Source organism: Onychomys torridus, chromosome X (genome assembly GCF_903995425.1).
Source record: "Onychomys torridus chromosome X, mOncTor1.1, whole genome shotgun sequence".
In the NCBI taxonomy this organism is placed as follows: domain Eukaryota; kingdom Metazoa; phylum Chordata; class Mammalia; order Rodentia; family Cricetidae; genus Onychomys; species Onychomys torridus.
Window position 1 is genome coordinate 58,115,138 of NC_050466.1, and position 22,969 is coordinate 58,138,106.

Sequence of the window (22,969 nt, forward strand, 5' to 3'; positions counted from 1 at the left end):
ATACACTCACGCATGTAGTTGTACATGATATGTACATGACACACATATGTCCTGTCACATATTTTCTTAGGAAATCTGAAAGCAAAACATGTAGCTTTGATAAAGCTGTTTCCTTCAAAAACAGTATTTCTTATCGATTTATAAAGTATGCTCACAGCAACTTTTCTGGAGTTGCATGATTTTGTAGGGAAATGAATCCTGTTATGTGGTGTTTCTAATCAGTATGATGCTAATCAACTACATACCAGTCAGCAATTGTAGTCATTCTGGGTTCTATTTCAGTAGAAACAGAAATTACCAACTGCCACACCTGATTTTATTCACCAGGAAACAAAAGTATTTTAGGAGCTTAATATTTTTGCCTAGGAGTCAACAAACTCCAGGTTATTTTTAACTTTCTTAGAAAGGAAAATTTTAAATCTAAGTAAAATTCTGGGACACTCCCTGGGGTTTTAGGTGAAAAAACCATAAGATTTATGGACTGACATGGTCTTTCAACCAAGAGCCTAGTGGCGAGTCCCACTAATCCTGTTTTCTGGTCCCTCTGTTTTCTGTGCTGATTTAAGCTTCCAGATTCTCTTCAGCATTTTTGATGGCTTCCTGTAAAGCTTTCCAGTGGTTCTCACCCCCTAGCCACCTTCTGCAGTACTTTCTGCATTACTCACACACAGGTTCCAGCCTACAGCCTCCTAGTACATCTTTACCCATGGCTAGATCTCAACTTGGAATTTGAGGCTCCTCTAGATTGAGCCTCAATTCTCTTCAGTCTCACCTGTGGATGCTTCATAATGCCCCCCTCATATCCTAGCCTCTGTTTTCATAAACACTGCCATCTTTGTTCATGATTATCCCATTTGGACACTTAGCTTTCAGATCCATTTCAAATAGTGATCAAGCATGAACTAGACTCTCCTTCTTTTCTCTTTCTCTCTCTCTCTCTCTCTCTCTCTCTCTCTCTCTCTCTCTCTCTCTCTTTCTCCTTCCCTTCCTCTCCTTTCCCCTCCCCTTCTCTCTTTCTTTGTTGGTCTCTGTCTCTAATAGTATTCTTTTGAGAGTTTCATAATAGGGGTTTGTTTTTTTTATCAGGTGTACAATGTTTTCTCCTCAAATCCCATGTATTTGCATAATTTAAATATCATGGTTAAGCTGGCTTGGCAACTTGAAGCTAGAATTAACTAAAACATACACTTCTGGGTAAATCTGTGAGAGTATTTCTTCAAAGGATCAATTGAAGGTAGAATATCTTTCCTGTGACAGAGGCCCAGATGTGAAGAAGTTGAAGGAAAAAGCAGAAACGCTTGCTTGCCTTGCTTACCTTTGCTTACTATCCTCTACTGACATCAAATTCCAACATTTTCAACTTTCCAACCTGGACTAAAGAGAAATGACTCTCCAGAAATCCTTCAGTTTTTCCATGCCAAAGACTGCTAAGGATCCCAGCCTCATAGACAGAGCAGTTACTGATTTCTCAGTCTCTCTAGCATACATCGTATGCTCTATGTAATCCAGTCCATAGTATGCAGTCCAGCATCCATTGTTGAAATACACAGCCCTATAATGTAAACAAATCTAATAAATCCCCTTTATAATATATATTTGCCCTATTGTTTCTGTTCTGACAAATACAGTGAGCACTCCAGAAATAATAACAATAATACTATTTATTATCTAATTGAAAAAATATATTCTTTCAGGCTCAAAATAGTTACTTTTGTTCTTAAACAATCCTCAATTGTCCAGTGGATTTCATTTGAAAATTTGAAGAAAGGAATATCAAAGAAATCAGTATTATTTGAAGGCTAGTTTAAAGTAAGTATGAATATGCATGGCTCATTGTTAACAGATTAACCTGCTGTGATGTTTTGAGTTGAAAATGGCCCCTATAAGCACACAGGGAGTGGCACTATCAGGTGGTGTGAGCTTATTGGAGGAAGATGTCACTGTGGAGGCAGGCTTTGAGGTCTTATATGTTCAAGCTATGCCCGCTGTGGCACACAGTCTCCTTCTACTCCCTAAGAATCAAGATGCAGATAGAATTCTCAGCTCCTTCTCCAGCACCATGTCTGTCTGCATACTACCATGTTTCCCATCATAATAACAACGGACTAAATGACTGAACTGTAAACCAGCTCCAATCAAATGTTTTCCTTTATAAGAGTTGCTGTGGTCATGGTGTCTCTTCACAGCAAGAGAAACTTAACTAAGCTATCTGGTGTGGAATATCAAATGGTGGGTTTCATTTTCTCCTGTTGGAAGGTGATGACAAAAGTCATTACATACTCCTAGACCTAGGTAAGCATTTTGTGGCTTCTGTAGAATTTGCTCTTATAGTCTTATATGGAAAAATCTATAGAATTTGTTGTTACAAGTTTATATGGAAGGTGTGAAGATCTTCAATGGCTTCTCAAATTTGCCATCGTATCCTAAGATCTTTCAGAGGAGAATGGAAAAGCCTGTGAGTTCATGCCACTCAAGGCAGGTTTGGGACATTTCACCAACCTTGAGAATCTCTGTTCTACTATCTACCTGCCATGGTGAGGACCATAGACTCAAACTGCTATTTCCTAAAAAAAGAGGAAAAGCCAGTCAAAAGTCCCTGACAATCAGGATGGGTGTATGACTACCACATTCATGCAACAGACTACCTTGACAAAAACAAGAGAAACAGGCTTAGATATGTAGTTTGCTGGAGTTTCCTAGGTAATTATTTGGTTATGACTCCAGCAACCTCAACCCCAGCTCTATAGAAGCTCTTTTTTGTTTTTTAGTTTTTTGAGACAGAGGTTTTTCTGTATAACCACTGTGGCTGTTCTGGAATTCGCTCTGTAGACCAGGCTGGCCTCAAACTCACAGAGATCTGTCTGCCTCTGCCTCCCGAGAGCTTGGATTAAAGGTATGTGCCACTACTTCCCTGTAAAAACTCTTTAAATATGGCCCTTAGTTTCAGCTTTTGTTACATATTAATAACTCTAGCTAGCCAAGAGTGACTGATGTATAGTATACGCCATCAATTTGAAGTTCAAGCATCAGCAACCATGACTAAGAAAGGGAGGAAAAAGCAATTTGCTTATTTGTTCTATGAAAGAAAGCAGATGTGACATCACCCACTTTCCTTCTTCAATTATTAAAAAATACTTCACATTTACTTTATTTTTTATAATGTGTGTGTGTGTGTGTGTGTGTGTGTGTGTGTGTGTGTGTGTGTGTTTGTATATGTGCATGCATGGTGCACACATATCATGGTATATATGTGTAGATACCAGAAGACAACTTTGTGGAGTTGGTTCTCACTTTTCACCCTTATCTTATGTGTGTTGCAGGGATTGGACTCAGGTTGTCAGGCTTGTGTAATAATAAGTACTTTTATCTGTTGAGCTATCTTTTTCACTCTAATTTTTTTAAAAGATTTATTTATTTATTATGTACACAGCATGTATGACTGCAGGCCAGAAGAGGGCACAAGATCTCATTACAGATGGTTGTGAGCCACCATGTGGTTGCTGGGAATTGAACTCAGGACCTCTGGAAGAGCAGTCAGTGCTTTTAACCTCTGAGCCATCTCTCCAACCCCCCACTCTAAATTTTTTATTAGTATATACTCAGTACTCATTGTACATTGTATTGGGTTACATAAGGACATTTTTAAATAAGTATATAGTATGCTTTGACCATATTTATCCTATTAGTCTCCTTCAATTTCCTACACAATTTCACTTTCATTTTCATGTCATACATGAAATACTTAATGTGTAATATATATATATATATATATATATATATATATATATGTATGTATATATTATATGATATCTAGGATTCACAAATGAGAGGAAACTTGATATTAGTCATTTTGAGATTGACTTAATGGCTTAATATGGTAATTCCAAGGTGCATCAATTTTCCTGAAAAATGACATAATTTAATTCTTTATAGCTGAAAACATTTCATTGTGCACATATCCCACATCAGCTCCACTCCTCTGTTTCTCTGAATGTGACTGTATTGTGCATGACCCTTTTAACCTTTTAAAAAGGTGACTGATTTTTTTTAAAGAGCGTCATTAGGATGTGTCTTGATCTGTTGTGACTGATGTTTCTTTAAATTCAATTTTAAAATGTGTTTATTTTACATCCTGACCACAGTTTCCCCTCCCTCCTCTCCTCTGTGACTGATGTTTGTAAAGAAGAGGAGCATGGAATTCCAGGGGATATGCAGAGTACATAGAAGGCTGGATGACCAGGTGAAGAGGAAACAGGGTAACTGCCACCTGCAATCAAGGAATGGGGAATCAGAACAAACTGTCTACTGGTGCCTTTATCTAACCTCCAGAACTGTAGGAAAATAAATTGCCATCATTTAAGCCATCCATTCTGTGTATTTTGTTATGGCAGCTACAGAGAACTAGTTCATTTCCCTCCTAGTTCTGATCTGCTTTTTCTCCTTTGGCATGGATGTGGCTGGCTGTGGTTATGATGGTGATAACTCTTTTATTAGTACCTGGGTGGCTCAGCTTCAGGCATAGAAAGCATGCTTCACACAGACAGGACCGAATCCCACAATTTAGACCCAGTAAACTCCCAGTCTATAGGAGCAGAGTTGTTATATAATGCAGTCCTTCTTCTAACACAGTGACTTTACCCCATCCTTTTGAGCAGAGCAAGATCCCATGCTATTAAACCTGAACTGAGATCTGATATCTCATTGGTTCACTTTGTGTAAAATCCACTTGGGAGAGATCTAGGTCTGTAATTATTGCTGTTTAACTGTTTTATTTTGCCTAAGAAGACAAATTCAAGCAATGCTGGAAAGTAAATCATTTTTGTGCCCACATTATGCTGACTAATGCAACATAATCACAAATTAATTTATGCAAAAGCATACATTCACAGCTTACAAATATTGAGCTTGTCTACAGTTTCCCCATGTGATAGTATGATACATATATTTTGGTTTCTGTTATTCAAGGCAGTCCATAAAAACAAAAATTTCTTCCTGAAAAGTGGGTCATAGAAACTTTAAATCTCCTCCACTTGTTGCTGTCCATAAAGAAATTGGCCATCGCATCTTATTCCTGTAATCCTAGCTCATAGGTTGAGACAGGAGGACTGCCATGAATATGAAATCAGCCTGGGCTACACAGTGAATTCCAGGCCAGCTTGCAATACAGTGTGAGATTCTCTCAAACAAACAAACAAGCAAACAACCACAGAGATAAAAGCAAAAGAAATCCCTGACTTCCTTTTGCCTAATGGAAGTCCCAGAAATGTTTTACCTTACACTGGGGTGAAAAGAATGCTCAATAATCTGAATAGACTCGCTTTTGCTGTGACGCTCCATTCAACTGCTAGCCAACTTGTCTGTGTGTGATGGTCAATCTTGATTGTCAAGTTGGTGGGATTTAGAGTTACCATGGAGACATGACTCTTGGTGCATCTATAAGGACACTTCAAAAAAGTTTGGTTAACTGAGTATGGAAGATCTACCTAAATGTGGGCAGAACTATTTCATGTGTTGGGCTTCTATACTGTATCAAAAAGAGAAAGTGAGCTGTGCACCGGCATACATCTCTCTCTCTCTGCTGCCAGGATTTCTCCACCATTATGGACTGTGTCCCTTCTTAAATTATAGCTGAAATAAGCCCTTCTTTCTTGAAGTTGTTTCTTGTCAGATATTTGATCACAGTAATGAGAAGAGTAACAGATACAGAATATAATGAAGTCCCATGAAGACGCCAATGGATCAGGATCAGGATCAGGAGTTTCTGGATAGTAGAACATGTATGACTTTTTGGAGGATGTTGTGCCTAAAGAGGGCAAGGAGCTCTATGTAAATTCTCCCATGCCTTGACCTATGCATCTTTTCTTCATTAACTTTTGCAATATCCTTTATCACAAAAATGTTTCCTTGTGTTCTGGGAATCATTTGAACAAATTTAGCAAAGCTAAGGAGGATATTGTGGGAACCCTAATTTGCATCCAGTTGGTTAAAAGTATAGGAAGAACAGCCTAGGGTTTGGGACTGGAATCAATATTGGTGGGTCAGTATTAGGACTGAGCTTCAACTGTGAGATCTGATGCAAAATTGAATTTAATTACAAGGCATAGAGCTGACGCTTGTTGCTGGAATAACTGCTACTTTCTGGCAGGGAAAAATCCTCCTAATGTCTTTGGCTATAGAAGTCTTCTGTGTTGGTGTTGAAGTTAGAAAGAGGTAAAATTGACTTTATCCCTCTAACTGTGATGGCTGGTGTGAATTGTCAGCTTCATAAAATCTAGAATCACTTGTCTCTGGGCATGCCTGTGGTGGATTGTCTTGACAACATTAATTGTGGTGAGAAGACCCAACCATTGCAGATGGCACCCATTCTTTAGGCAGGGCATACTGGACTGCATAGGTGCAGAGAAATTGAGCAAAACACTAGCATGTATTTATGCTTATTTATGTATTTATTGCTTTTTGTTCCAAATTAGGAATATGAGATGCCCAGCTTCCCCCAACTCCTTCCACTGTGACTTTTAATGATAAACTATAACTTGGAAGAATCTAAAGAAACTCTTTCTTCCTTACATTGATTTTGTCAAGATTGGTTTTGATCACAATGACAGAAAAGAAACAAATCCTATTTCTGATATGAGATAATCCAAATATCAACTATCACTTTCTATAGTCCCTGGAACTAAACATGTAGCATGCTCTTGAGAGGATTCCCTTTATATTAATTGACATCTATGCTGCTTTCACCAACATCTTGGAGAAATAATTGAAAAAAATTTATTAAATAATGTTTAGGATATACACTAAGTGTTAAACACTTCCATGGGTGGGACATTGTAAGAAGCAATTCTATATCATCTCACTAGTTAATCTGAAATATAATTTTATGAACTAGTTGTTATTAATATCTCCATTTTTAGGTGACAAAGTGAAAATACAGAGGGATTATCAAAACTGTCTTATAATACTTCATGGATTAAAAGATTAACATTATATAGCATTTCATCTCTTGTCCATGTTACCATCACTTTTGAATATAATTTGCATAAAATGCTTTTTAAAAATCTTCTCAAAACTGTGGAATAGTACAAAGCAAACAAATAGAAGAAAAAGAGCCAAAGAAAAAGCACAAGAAACACATACAGATGCAGAGACATATATGTTTGTACACACAGAAATCCTTTAAAAACACAAAACTGGAAGCTGTATTATAACTCCAAGGACCTATAAGAAGAAAAAAAAAGCCCTGACTCAATATCATGAGGCAAAGAACCTCCAAGTTGAATTTGTTTTCTGTTGGCCATATACTACTGGGCATTAAGAGTAGTTTGTTTCTCCAGTGAAACTCCTTTGAAGAAAACTAATTTTTCATTTCAAGTAGCTATTAATTAGGTATAGCTCCTGTGTTAGGTATGGGGGCATTTGTTCACTTCTTGAGAGTATGATTTTTAAAATTGCTATATATTCATTGTACAAAATAATGGGTTTCATTGTGACATTGCATTTCCATATCTGCATATAGTGTACTTTGATTATATTCACCCCACTCACTCCTCCTCTTGTCTCCTTTTCCCTCCCATGATCCTCTTCATCTCTGCAAATACTTCCCTTTCTCCACTTTTGCCCACTTTCCTGCAAATGATACAGTTTAGTTCCTTTTATGGCAGAATAAATTCGCATATATAAACATGTAATATTTCTTTACCAATTTATCCATTGATGGGCATGTAGGCTAATTATCTCTCATATACACACTAAAAATAATAAAAATTTAAAAAGTAAAGTGTAGCTGTGCTCCTGGCTGACTCTATAACCTTCAAAAATTTACTGAACTTATCCAAGTACCAGTTGTTTCTGCCATTAATGGGATGTTGCCTTTTTCCATGTAAGCAATCATGTAGATAACTTTTCACTTCTCGAATAAATACTTAGGAACAGAATTTCTGGGTCACATTACAAAGTTACATTTAACTTTTTAAGTTATTGATAACCTGTTTTCTAAAATATTGTTATCATCATTTTATACCCACATCACAATCTATGAGAGTTCTGTTTCTTTACACTTACATTTGTCTTTTGAGAATAGCCATTCTATTGTGTATGAAGTTGTATGCCATTGTGGCTTCAATTTGTCTTTCCCAATGATTAATGATGTTAAGCATCTCATGGTACATAATATGCATTTGTATATTGTTGGTGAAATGTCTAATGAAATATTTTGCACATATTTCAATTGACTTATTTTATGGCATTATAAGAATCTTTTGCTTATTCTGTTAGAGTTCTTTGACATGAACTGTGAACTCACCAATAACAAGTCAATTACATTACACAATATACTTAATGTTTGACGAGAATGTTCTGAATGATGCTATTCATTTCACTTCACTGACTTTTTATTGGGTGCCAATTGTATGCTGTAGATATTCTATGTGTTGGAGATTCAATAAGACAGAAATATGTTTTTAGAGAAATAAGTAGTTATTATCAATGATAATGGTTTGTGGGTAGAAATAACTGGGTTTTCGGCCAGGCCTTTTCTTTGAAGCCCAAGAGCTCAGCTACTCCTCTACATGGCTCAAGCATGATTGTAGTCTAACATATAGTCAATCTACTGCTCAACATGCCCCAAAATCTTTATGATCACTAAATGTAGTACTATGGAAATATGAAATGTCAGAACTGGTTTAAATTTGAAATGTCAGAACTGGTTTAAATTTAAGAGTGAAAACTTAGAGAATGATTTCTCATGTATTTGGATCAATAGTTTATTTTCATATATGCCAGATATATGTAACCTCTATATTGCCCCTCAGAGGAATAACTACTATGTAAACTTCCTAATTGGGTCATAGTTCAGCTTTCACTTTCTTTCTGACACAACTTTCTCCTTTGTACATTATTAGTTTATGCAACCTCTACTCCAAAGCCTTGAAGAATCTTATTAAATGGATAGACAGAAAATGTTACTGTTTTGTTTTATTTTGTTTATTTTTGAGACAGGGTTTCTATATAGCTCAGGCAGCTCTTGAATTCATTATATAATTGCAGATGACCTTGCACTCCTGATATTCCTGCTTCCACCTCCTGAGTGCTGGACATGTGACACTATGCCTGGATGGAGTATTTTTTTGTGTCTTTAGAAAGTGGGCTACTGAAAGATCAATGGAGTTAGTTCTTTGCCTTGGTGTTAGGATGTTTCCTCTTGAAATGACAGTGAGACAGGGGGCATTTGATTTCCCACTTCTCCCTAGCCTAGTTACCCTTGATTAGCAGCAGCCTCGACAGTAGTCATCTTTGAATGAAGTGTGAGTTCATAAAACTCTACTTAATAATTTATTAAGAGGTGCAGTGCAAATACAGACTCACTGATACAGAACAAGGAAGATGCCAGCGCTGATCCCGCTGGTCCAGCTGCCACTGTCCTGTCCAATGAAGATGGGGACCAACTGCGAGCTGCTCTAAGCTGCTTGATCCGGTCCTGGCCATTGAAGAGAGGGCACAACCCCTATTCCTCTGCTCTTAAGCAGTCACATATGCAGGCAAGGCCATGCCATAGGGCTTTCTACTTCAAAGCCATTGGCTGAATGGAACGAATTCCCACAACACCTAAATATGGTGTTTTCCTGAATCTCTGGTAACAGCAGCATTCAGGGACATCTCCTCTTGATGGTAGCAGCCTGGAACTGCTTTTGAGTTGTTCCTCCAGCTGTTCTCTTGAGTTCTGTCCTCTGAGACCCTATCTGGAAACTAAACATCTACACAGACTCTTCCTGGCTGAGGTTGCTGGTCTGTCAAACGAGCTTTCCTTTCAGGAAGGAGAGCTGGCTGTACCATTCCATGTTGTCACAGTTGGAGCTAGTCAGCTCTTCCCTTTGGCTCCAGGTAACTTCTAATACTTTGCAGCACTAGATCACAGCAGGAGAGCATCCTCAAGCATTCAGTATCAGGCAGACCTGTCATCCAAGGTGGGCCCTGCCTCTTTCTAATTGCATCTAGGACAAGTAACTTCATCTTTGTGGTCTTCAAATCCCTCAATTGTAAACTAGAGTAATTATATTTTTCCACCTTCTTGAGTTACTTTGAGGATTAATAATCTATGAAAAACGTAGTGTCGGACACACCAGAAACAATATTTTAGCTGCTATAAAATTACTAGATATGGAAAAAATGTTTAAACCATTAAACTATGAAAAAGACATGTAAATGGTGCTGAATTCTTCCCCCTGGGATTCACGGCATTCTGGAAATTGGCAAAAGAAATAGCTGCCTGTTCTTGCTAGTAAAATACTATGAGTTTGCTCCTGCTTTTCTCATGTGGCTATTTTGAATGCTCTTATTACTTCACTAAACAGACCACTCAGCTTTCAGTTCTAGCTGATATCACATGGAAATACACCATCAGCTTTCTTTATGTATATGACTCTAGTATTGCTGTTCCTATATTGCATTGTAGCAATTGTTAGATGGACTTCATTACCAGATTTATAATACTTAAAAGAGAGATTTTTTGAATTATTCATCAAAGCATTTAATTTCAACATGTATTCAATGTAAATTATTGTTTATGAGATGTTTGCATTCCTTTGTGTGTATTTAGCATTTTAAAATACATTTCAATTTGTATTACACATATCGAAATGTTTAGTAATTTTCATATATAGCTAGTAGATGTGGGATTACATGGCACAATGCTAAATGTCTCATTTATATCCTCACATCATCTTGATCTCAATTACAGAAATTTAAATAGAGTATATTACAAATGATTTATTCATATATTTGTTTCCTGCTTATGAGCATTTCTAGTGTGAAGAGTTACCTTTGCATCCTATTCCATAACGCAGTGCTTACCCTATAATAAATGGTCCAATAAATCATAGTCTATTAGTGAATTTTCTGGGATAGAATACCCTGACAAAAAGAAACTCAAGAAACAAAGAGTTTATTATGGCTCATGCTTCCAGAGGGATAGATTCCACCGTGACAAGGATGGTATGGGGCCTGCTAGGGAAAGCATGTTTATGGGAGCAGGAAGCTGGCTGATAACATCTTCATTTATACATTGGAAGCAGAGGGAGAAAGAACTGGAAGTAGGATGAGGCTACAAACCCCAAAGCCTGCCATCTCTCCCTCTTCCTTTAGCAAGGCTGTACTTTCAAAAGATTCCATAACCTCCCCAAACAGTTCCAATAACTGGAGACCAAGTGCTTAATTACTTGAGCCTAAGGGAGACATTTGTCATTTGTACCACCACAAATAGTATGTCTATAGTTATTTAACAACCATTAAGTGCCTGTGGATTTATACACATTTCATTTTATCATATTTATTCACTTGGTTAGTTTATAGATAAATAATGGAATCAAGTCTCAGAAAGTAAGTAACTGGAGTGAAGTTATAAATTGAGAAACATGGCATTGAAGCCCTTGTCCATGATATTAGGACATGAATCAAGTCTATGTATGCGAGTCCCATCTTAGCTTTATTTAAAATTGGTGATATTTAGCATATCCTTGAACCCCTTGAGACTTAGTATCTGACATGTGAAATGAATTAACCCTGTTAGGTAATATCTAGAATGTCTTTCAACTTCAGATACTATTGTTAATAATTTCTTATAATTCTACAAATTTTTCTCTATTCATAAATTGTTTTCTAGAGTACAAAATATCTCCCAAATCAGGCATACTTATGCCAATTGGTTAGTTTCAGAGAGTGACTTAAGTTTCCACACAAATTATTACAAGGCGTATGAATAATGTTGTGGAAGTGGACATTGACCCTAGGATGTTGTGCATTGTAGGCAGGTGCTCTACCAATGAGCTAAACCTCTAGCCCCAAATTAAATGTTTATCAGTACTCTATTTCTTTTTTAATTTATAAGGAAAATGAAGGATATCTTATTAATATACTTACTTGGTTCTGGTGCTTAATATTGGTGTTCTTATTTAATTAATTTGAAGATTGTTGGGAGGATACACCTAATTTCAATAGCTAAAGCATTAATTTGTCCCGGAAACTTTCCCTCAATCTGCTAATGTAGCATGAATCTTAAAAAGGTCTTATTAATAAAACCAAACCCGGTGAAAGTTTATTGGGGTGCATGCTGGAAGATCAGAGAAGCCTAACACAAACCACAGCCACCTCACTTCACCAATTCCTCAGCCGATCCAGTTTCCTCAGACTGGAAGCCTCTGAGTCCTCATCCAGAATGGATCTCAGCTGAACTGCTGCTCAAAAGCCTAAAAGCTTACCCAGGCCTAAAAAGCTTCTAGTTTCTGGTCCTTACACCTTTCTGCTTCCTGCCATCACTTCCTGGGACTAAAGTTGTGTGTCACCATGCCTTACTATTTCTAGTGTGGCTTTGAACTCACAGAGATCCAGACAGATCTCTGCCTTCGGAATGCTAGGATTAAAGGTGTGTGTGCCACCATTTTCTGGCCTCTATGTTTATCTAGTGGCTGTTCTTTTCTCTGACCCCAAATAAGTTTATTAGGATGCACAATATTTTGGGGAACACAATATCACCACATTTCCCCCTTTTTTGTCTAAAATTTAAAAAAGCTTATAACTAATATAAGAAAACTATATCCAATAAGTATATACAATATACACAGTCAAGAATTACATTAACAATGTCTAGTCCATTAACATTTGACTGATTCAGACAAAAAACTCCATTAAATATATTAACAATGTTCAGTCCATTATCATTTGACAAATTTAGATAACTTTTTCATTACTTTATTTAAAGCAAGTAGTTCCTTTTAAAAAGTAGATTCAATAATCTCCCTTTTAATTTTATCATATCCATGCTAATATTTATAAACAAGACAGTAAAAGAAACTTTTTCTTCTAAACAAAATAGAGACTGCCTTTTTAATGAAAAAATGAACTTTTTTATACAGCATATTCTGATCATAATTTCCCCTTCCTCATCTCCTAGATCCTTCTCATCTCCCCACTCATCAAACTCTATGCTTTCTTTCTCTCCATTTTTAGAAAACAAACAGGCAATGAAAGAGATATTTTGATAGAGGGATCCATTATGAGGTTAGAGAGAAACCTGATGCTAGGGAAATTCCCAGGAATCCACAAGGACAACCCCAGATTAGACTACTAGCAATAGTGGTGAGGGTGCCTGAACTGGCCTGGTAAGCAGATTGGTAAATACCTTAACTGTCATCATAGAATCTTCATCCAGTAATTGATGGAAGCAGATTCAGAGATCTATAGCCAAGCATGAGGCCAAGCTCTGGGAGCCCAGCTGAAAAGAGGGAGGAAGGATTATATGAGCAAGGTGGTGGTGGGGGGGTAAAGATCATGATAGGGAAATCTACAAAGACAACTGAACCAAGTTTGTGGGAACTCATAAACTCTAATCCAAAAGCTGTGGAACCTGCATGGGACCAGATTAGGCCCTCTGCATGTGGGAGACAGTTGTGTAGCTGGATCTGTTTGAGGGCCCCTGGCAGTGGGATCAGGATCTATCACTGATGCATGAGCTGGCTTTTTGGAGCTCATTACCAATGGTGGGATGCCTTTCTCACCCTTGATACAGGGGGAAGGGGCTTGATCCTGCCTCAACTTGATATGCCATGCTTTGTTGACTCCCATGGGAGGTCTGCTCCTTTGTGAGGAGTGGATAAGGGGGTAATAAAGGAGGTTGGGGGAGAAATAGGAGGAGAGGAGGGAGGGGAAACTGTGGTTGGTTTGTAAAATAAATTTTAAAGAATTTAATTAAATAAGTTTCCAGGTGAGGACCAGCTTTATTTCTCCATGTTCTATGACTCCATTATGTAGTTTCTTCAGCACTAGGGTCTTATCATTAAGTTCTAGAAAATTACCAAGAACAGTGGAAACATCCTGTAATGTCTATGGGGGATCTATAAGACACTACTGACTGATAATTCCAAGAGAGACAATCCATACCTGTCACTGGACTTCTTAATTGATAGCTTATAGAACCTAGGAAAGGCATTTCACCCCTGCTGTAGGTTGAGTCCATTTAAATTCCTTTATATACATACATGTTTATTTTAGGAAGCATCTACAATAGTAGGTTTCCTCGAGGCATTTTCCATTTTCAAAGGTCTTTCATGTTAGTTATCACTCTTCATAACACTCTTTCCTCTACCCTTCACTTCTATTATTTAACTTCTCTTTTTCTATTATTCCCTTTTCCTCCTCATACCACCTACATTCTGTCCCTAGAAATCCCCCCCAATTAACCCTTACTAGTTTTCTGATTCCTATGGGTATGCCAAATTAAACACACATATTTAAAGATGCAAAGCTATCATCTACAGATGAGAGAGAACATGAAGCATTTGTTTTTCTGGGTCTGGGTTAACTCACTCAAAATGATTACTTCCAGCTCCATCTATTTATCTGCAAATTTTAAATTTTTTATCTTTACAGCCAAATAATATTCTGCTGTGTACATGTAGTACACTTTCATTAGCCATTTGTCAATTGATGGACATCTAAGCTGTTGCCATTCCTCACTATTATGAATTAAACAACAACAAATATAGATGAACAAGTATCTCTACAGCAGGACATAGAAACCTTTGAGAATATGCCCAGGAATGGTATAGCTGAATTATATGGTAGATAAAAACAGATGCATTGCTCAGTGGAAGAGAAATGAAAACTTAGATAAAGACCACCTGCATTTTGGCAGGGGACAAAAAACAATGGAGAAGAGACAGCATCTTCAACAAATGGTGCTAATCAAACTGAGTAGCTACATATAAAACAATGAACCTAGATAATCATCTCTCATCATGCACAAAACTCAACTCCAAATGCATCAATAACCTCAATGTAAGACCTAATACCCTGATTCTGGTAGAGGGGAAAGTAGGGAATAGACTTTAGTTTATAGGAACAGGAAAAGTCTTTCTGAACTAGCTCCCAGTAGCACAGGCATCAAGGCCAATAACTAACAAACAGGACTTCTTGAAACTAAAAGGCTTCTATACAGCAAAAGACACCATCATTCGATTGAAGACTCAGCATAGAGAATGGGAAAAAGTCTTTACCAGCTATACAGCTAACAGAGGGTTAGTATCCAGAATACATAAAGAAATCAGAGGGTTAGTATCTAGACTATACAGAGAACTCAAATAGCTAAGCTTCAAAAAACAAAAAAAAGCCCCCAAATAAAGACACTAAACAACCCAATTCACTCTTGGTAGGAGTAGCAAACTGGTGCAGCTACAGTGAAAATCTGTGAGTGTTCTTCAAAAGCTGATCAAGTTTGGTATTGTTTTTAGCCATTTAAATTCCATTGTTGCATATGTTCTTACAAATGGCCAAATTAAATCTTGGGTCATATTTTATTTAACTATTTATCTTTTTATTATTTTCTAAGTTGTGGGAGTCCTTTATACTTATACTATTTCTTTATCTGTTATTGATTTTGTAAATTGTACTCCTATTCTAAGACTTGACTACTTATTTTCTAGTATCTTTTGAGAACCATCTTTTTGTAACTTGGAGTATGTGTGTGTGTGAGGGAGGGATGGCTCAGTGGGTAAAGTGTCTGCTATGTAAGCATGAGGACCTGAGTTCAGATCCTCAACATATACATGACAATTCAGGCATGGCAGAGCTGTACCTGTAATCCCAGTACTAGGTGTTGGAAGTGAAGATCCCTGAGACTTGCTGGCCAGACATCCCTAGGTGAAACATCAAGCTCGAGGTTCAATGAGAGACCCTGTTCCCAAAAGTAAGGTAGATAGTGACTGAGGAAGATACTTAACATTGACCCCTGCCCTCCACATGCACTTGCACATACAAGCACAAATACACACATTAACATACACATACAACACACACACACACACACACACACACACACACACATACACACACACACACACACACACACACGCACACACCAGTTTGATTTAGGGAAAATTGCATTATTTTACCGTGGTCGTTAGTATGTGCTTTGTCCTGTATGAAAAATCTTTGCCTATCCAGATATCAGAAAAATATTTGCCTATCATTTTCTAATAGAAATTCTACTTTTATCTTTGGTCTATATTGAGTTACCTTTGTGTGTGTGTGTGTGTGTGTGTGTGTGTGTGTGTGTGTGTGTGTATAACATGATGCAAGATCTTCAAGCAAGATAAGCAGGAAATACACCAGTCAAATTTCATTCCATTTTTCCCCTTTTCAATATTTATTTAGTTTATTTATTCATTTTTTATAGACTAGGCATCACTATGCAGTTCTGGATGGCCTGGAACTCAGATATAGACCAGGAAATAAATCTTGTTTATTTTCATCTGGATAACCATTTTGATCTGTGTTGAAAAGGTTCTCCAGACCCCTCTCAAATAGCATTTTGTCAAGTCATTTACACATGTAGGTCTATTTGTGAACTTGCTCTATTTAAATGCATTGATTTATCTAATTTCATGCCAATATCACACTTGCTTGACTAATTTCTCTAGTCTCATAGTAGTTCTTAAAATCAAGGATTATGAATTCTCCAAATTTATCCATCTGTTTAAAGATTACTATTACTATTCTAGATCCTCTTCATTACTTTAAGAAGAGTCAAGTTTTCATTTGTAACTAACTCCTTTTAAAATATAAAAAAATTTATAGTATAGGTTGCTATTATGAAGTCTCTGAGCTTTTGTTTATTTCAAATGTTATTGTTTGCCTTTCTTTTCTGAAATGAAAAAGCTTTTCATGCCAGGTATGGTGGACTATGTCTTTAATCCAAGCAGTAGGTAAGCAAAGGCAGGCACATCTCTGTGAGTTCAAGTTCAGCCTGGTCCACATAGTGACTTATAGAACATATCACAACAAAGTAACAGGAACAACAAAGGCTCTGTATACTGAATTTTCGTTTTGGGGTTTTTACTTTTTTTTTTGTTATAAGGTGTTTTAGTTAGGGTTTATGTTGCTGTAATGAAACACCATGATCAAAGCAACTTGGGAAGGACAGGGTTTATCTGGCTTACACTTCCATATCACTGTTCATCATTGAATGAAATCAGGGCAGCAATTAAATAGGGCAGGAACCTGGAGGCAGGAGCTGATGCAGAGGCTATGGAGGAGTGCTGCTTACTGGCTTGTGCTTTGTGGCTTGCTCAGCCTGTTTCCTTCCTTCCTTCCTTCCTTCCTTCCTTCCTTCCTTCCTTCCTTCCTTCCTTCCTTCCTCCTCCCTCCCTCCCTCCCTTCCTTCCTTCCTTCCTTTCTTTCTTTTTGGAGACAGGGTTTCTCTGTGTAGCTTTGCGCCTTTCCTGGATCTCTCTCTGTAGACCAGGCTGGCCTTGAACTCACAGAGATCCACCTGCCTCTGCCTCCCAAGTGCTGGGATTAAAGGTGTGTGCCACCACTGCCTGGCTTCAGCCAGCTTTCTTATAGAACCCAGGGCCACCAGTCCAGGAATAGCACCCATCCACAATGAACTAGGCCCTCCCCCATCAATAACTAAGAAAATGCCCTACAGGCTTGCCTACAGCCCAATCCTATGGAGGCATTTTTAAAAATTGAGTTTCCCTTTTCTTAGATGACTTTAGCAAGTGTCAAGTTGACATGAAACTATCTAGCATGGGGGTTTGGACACTTTATAACACCATCCCTTATTATGTGGATGTCATTATTTCTGATAAAATTACCAGTCATTGCTTTTATAATTTCTATTATGTATATAATACACTGGCTGATTTCTTTTATATTTTCTCTATATATTGAAAGTCACATATTGCCAAAATGCTTGAGACTGAGACAAGAGGTACACTGTGAGTGTGAAGCCAACCTTTCCTGCATAGTAAGTTCCAGGCAAGCCTGGGGTTACTAAATAAGATTCTGTATTGAGCGTAGGGGGTGGGAGAGTAGGCAAGTGTGATGGTGTGGGTCTTCAATCCCAACATATGGGAGGCAGGGAAAGTGGATCTCTGTGAGTTTGAGGCCAACTTGGTCTACATAGAAAGTTTCAAGATTACCAGGGTTACATATTGAAACTTCATTTACAAATAAATAATAAATAGAAAGGAAAGAAAAGAAATTTGAATGAAATTTGCCTAGTCTGTTTTTCTTTATGTTCTCTTAATTGAAGAGTTCTTTTAGTTTATTTGATCTGTTCATCTTTTTCAATAAGTTTGAAAATTGGAAGGCATTTTAACTCTATACATTGGTTCATTCCTGATCATTCTCTTTCTCATTAAAAATCTATAACTATTACTTGATATTATCTTTACCTGGCAACAAATGGTTTACTTTTGAGGACATGGGATTTTTTCCCCCAATGTTTCAGATTGGATAGTGTCTATTAACCTGTTTTAAAGTACAGTAAATATCTTTTCAGTATACAATCTTCTAATAAATTTTTCATTTAAGATAATAACTATATGCAAATAGTATGAAGGTAAATGTTAAAAACAGGGGGTACTTTAATTGGGGAATGGGAAGGGAGGTCAATACAGAAGGAGAAAGGAAAGGGGAGAAAAATAGTAAGTAAGGAGCTTTGAAAAGGCCATAAGGAATCATGTTTTTTTATTTATACAAAATTATAGATGTAAGTGTATGAAAATACATACATATCTTAAATAAAGTTGTGCTACTTGGGCTGATGAAGTGGCCCCAAGTTAAAGAATATCTAATAAAAATTCCAGTACCAGCAATAAAAATTCTCTTTCAAGATCTCAGAACAATGCAGAGTATTATCATCACCTTTGATTGCTTCCCAAAGGCTGAAGGTAAGTCTCTATAGTTGAAGACATCATGAACTTTAGACATAAGATTCAGAAGATAAAAGCTGGATCTGACCTGGAAGCCTCCTCCCTGAAGTCTGATTTTCACAGTACCAGATTGTACTAGTCAAACTGCCAAGGGAGGGTAGCAACCACTATTCCTAACCAGCTATAAAGCCTATAAAAACCAGCATATCAAAATATCTCTAACAGTATAGAGTGCCACTCATACCTTAGTGACAACTGCCTAATTGAATGTAAGTTCTACTCAATAGGAGAGAAATTATGCCTGGTACTAGAAAGCTAGTCAACTACCCAGGGATAGTATATCTTGGATCTTAGAAGTGAACTTACAGGAGTTGGGGATTTATCTCAGTGGTAGAATGCTCGCCTAGCAAGCATAAGGCCCTGGGTTCAGTCCTCAGCTCCAAAAAAGTGAAGTTACTATGAGCATTTTCCTGAATCAATGTAATACCTATCCTTCTACCACAGATAAGTGTAGCTCTCAGTCCTCAACAAAGAAGTTTCTCTTTACAATGGACAGAGCATTACAGAAACACACAACTGGTCAAAATGCAGAGAACAGCTAATCATGGGGTGCCCAACTCAAGTATATGAATCTATAAAACAGCTTTTGTACCCAAGGCTCAGGGAACATCACAAAAAAGAGGACAGAAAGCCAGAGGACCAAAATTCTGCTGTGAGATTGTGTCTCCTAGAAATGACAGGGAAGCTACACTAATAAAGTCTCATCAACAAGGCTTCTTAAATAAGACATGACTGAGGACAACACTCATAGACATGCAACCATGAAAGGGGAAAATCTCGTGGAGCCCCAACTGTAGACAAAGAACTATAGGCAGCTAATGACTTTTCAGAGAGGGAGAATCAAACATTTCCAGGGAAGAGCCCCCCAATTGGTTATCCAAATACCTAGGTGTCATAGCATGGTCCTTTAATTCTAGCACTTGGGAGGCAAAAGCTGGTGGATCTCTGTGAGTTCAAGGCCATCCTGGTCTACATGGTGAGTTCTGGAACTATTAGAGCTACATAGTGAGATCCTATCTCAAATAAATAAATTCATAATACAAATACAATAATAATAATAACAACAACAACAATAATAACAATAAAATAATGTAGCAAGTAAAGAATAAGAGGCCAGGAACTTGAGATGAAGCATGGGAAAAGCTGGAGATGGAGGAAGGAAAAGGAAAGGAGGAAAATGATGTAATTTTATTTTATTATATTTTAATTAAAAATATGTTATATATTTTAATCCTAGAATTCTTCTTCTTTAGTGGTTTTTGTAAACTTAGGATTTCATGCATGTTAAGTGCTCTATAGCTGACCTACATGTCCAGCCCCTGTATCTTTGTTCTAGTTCTAACATTTTCTGCTGCGATTTACTGTATGTTCTGTCAGTGCCCACATTTTCTTTTTCTTTTTGGTTTTTCGAGACAGGGTTTCCATGTGTAGCTTTGCCCCTTTCCTGGAACTCACTTGGTAGCCCAGGCTGGCCTTGAACTCACAGAGATCCGCCTGGCTCTTCCTCCCGAGTGCTGGGATTAAAGGCACGCGTCACCACCGCCCAGCCATTTTTTTAAAAGTATTTATATTTATAATAGTTGTTTTAGAACTCTATTGCAATGTCTGTGTGATCATTGGCTTTTCCTTCTGATCCCATTTGACATTTTTCTGCTTATTCTCACATTAAAACATTTAAATGTACAGTTAACATCATGAGCAATGTTTCTCCAAGTCTTGATCTGACTGTCTTCTTACAATGAACATTAGATTGTATTCTGACTAGCATTTCATTGCTGGTGTGCCAGCTTGAACCTGTTGAAACTTGATTTCAGACTTGACTATGGCCTACAGTAGACGTTCCTCTAGGACTACACTAACCCTATTTCAAGGCATAGTCTTTCTAGTATCTCAGCTAAATCATCAGGGTACTGAACAACTCCTCATTTGAGCTGGCTAGGCTTCCTATCAATTTTATCTCCACATCACTGTCAGACACTTTCTGCTAGAACTCACTGAGTTTTGTCCTGTTTGTGTTTAACTTAGCCATAGCAAAGATTTAAGATATCACATGCACAGAATTTAAAAAACCTCATTCTAGTAGATTCTAGCCAATTTTTCAACTCAAAAATCTTATCCAGTTCCCTAGCACAGGATTGCTGTTCTTCGTCTTGTTTCTTTGCATAATCCTTTGAAAAGCCCACCCAAACCAAAAGTAGATACAGAACTTACCTCATGTGTTCCTATACCTTAAAGATTAAAACCTTGTATTGTTTATTACATTAAAGATTGTCCATTGCCTTAAAAATGGTCTGTTGCTTCATTTTAACACTATATCTAGTTTAATAGTTACTTGTAGTATAAGTGCAACTCTCATGGCAATAATTCTGCTACTATCAGACCAAAATAATTTTTATAACATTTCCCTTTTTATTAAAAATAGATTCTTTTCTCATACAATGTATCTTGATTACATTTCCCCCTTCCTTTATTCCCCACAGTTCCTCTCCATTTCCTCTTCCATCCAGATCCTCTCCCTTTCCGTCTCTCATTAGAAAAGGACAAGCTTCTAAGAGATAACAATCAAACATGACAAAATAAAATATAGTAAGATAAAACAAAAGATATCACATCAAAGTTGGACAAGGCAACCCAACAGAAGGAAAAAAATATGGTTTAATAATGCCAAAGCTTTGCTTCCAGATGAAACTAAAACTTTGCTAATCAACTTTTGTGCCTTTAAATGTGATTGCTATGCCCTTTGTGGTTTGGGTCATAGGCACCTTTGAGAATCCAATACAAGATTAAGAATCTTTCTTTGTAATGATGTGTATGGTTCAATTTTATAGGCAATCTCAAATATTCCATCAGTCCCCTGAAGCTCAGCTGTGAGTCATTGCCAAGAGAACTGAGAATTAAGAATCTGTTCAATATCCTTTCTACAGTTATAAATATGTGGTTGCTTTATTTTGTTTCCAAAAAATAAAACAAGCTAATAATAAACAACAGAGTACATTTTGATAGATTTTATAGAAGGTAAGTGAGTTTGAGTACATCAGAGGACTATATTTTAAGAAATACTTCAATAGGTTTATGATTCACTTTATGAGTTTAGGAAAAGGTTTAAAATCCTAAAATATTTTCTTAAATAAACCTTTGCATAATGTGGGTGCTTTTTCTTCATTTTTGATGTTATTTTCAGGTGATTTTATTTATTTATTTATTAGCATATTTTTCTTTTTATTGAAAATAGATTCCTTTCTTATAATATATATATCCTGATTACTGTTTCCCCCTCTCTACTCCTGACATTTTCTCCTCACCTCCTCTCCCAACCAGATCCAGCCCCTTTCTGTCTCTTATTAGAAAACAAACAGTTTTCTAGGGGATAATAATAAAATGAAATTAAATATAATAACATAAAACAAAATCTAACACATTGGAATAGGACAATACAAATACACAGAAGGAAAAGAGCCCAAGAAAAGGCATAAGAAACAAACAGCTGTAGAGATCCACTCTTTCACACACACAGGAATCCTATAAAAACACTAAATTGAAATCCATAATACATAATTAAAGGGCAGGTAGGCTAAAAATAGAATATATACAACTATGATTAATATAATAGAATGAGAATAAAAATATAAAATAAAAAATGAATACAATTTAAAAAAAATTCAAGCCCTGACATGTCAGTATGAAACCAGGAACCTCTAAAGATGCTCTTCAGTTCATTTTCTGTTGGACATCTACTGATGGGCATGCAAACTACTTAAGAGTAGTTTATTTCCCAGTGAGACTCCCTTGGAGAAAACTAAATATTTATTTGCAAGTGGTTAACAGTTGGAGACTGCTTCTGATTTAGGGATGGGGACATTTGCCACTTCTCCTTTCAGCTCTAGGACACCATCTATTGCAGACCTGTGCAAGTTCTGTTAATGCTGCTCCAGTATCTCTGAGTTCACATGTGACTCCTTCCTGTTGATTTAGAGGGCCTTGTTTTCTTGGTGTGCTTTAGCCCCTGTAGCTCTTGTACTGCTTCCTCTTCCTCTTCTGTCCTTCAGGTTCCCTGAGCCCTGAGGGGAGGGATTTAAAAGAGACATCTTTTTGGCTGAGTGTTCCAAGGTTTCTCACTCTCTTCATTTTGTCTAGCTGTGAGTCTCTGTATTTGTTCCCATTTACTCCAGGAGGATGCTTCCCTGATGTTGGCTAAGCAAGGC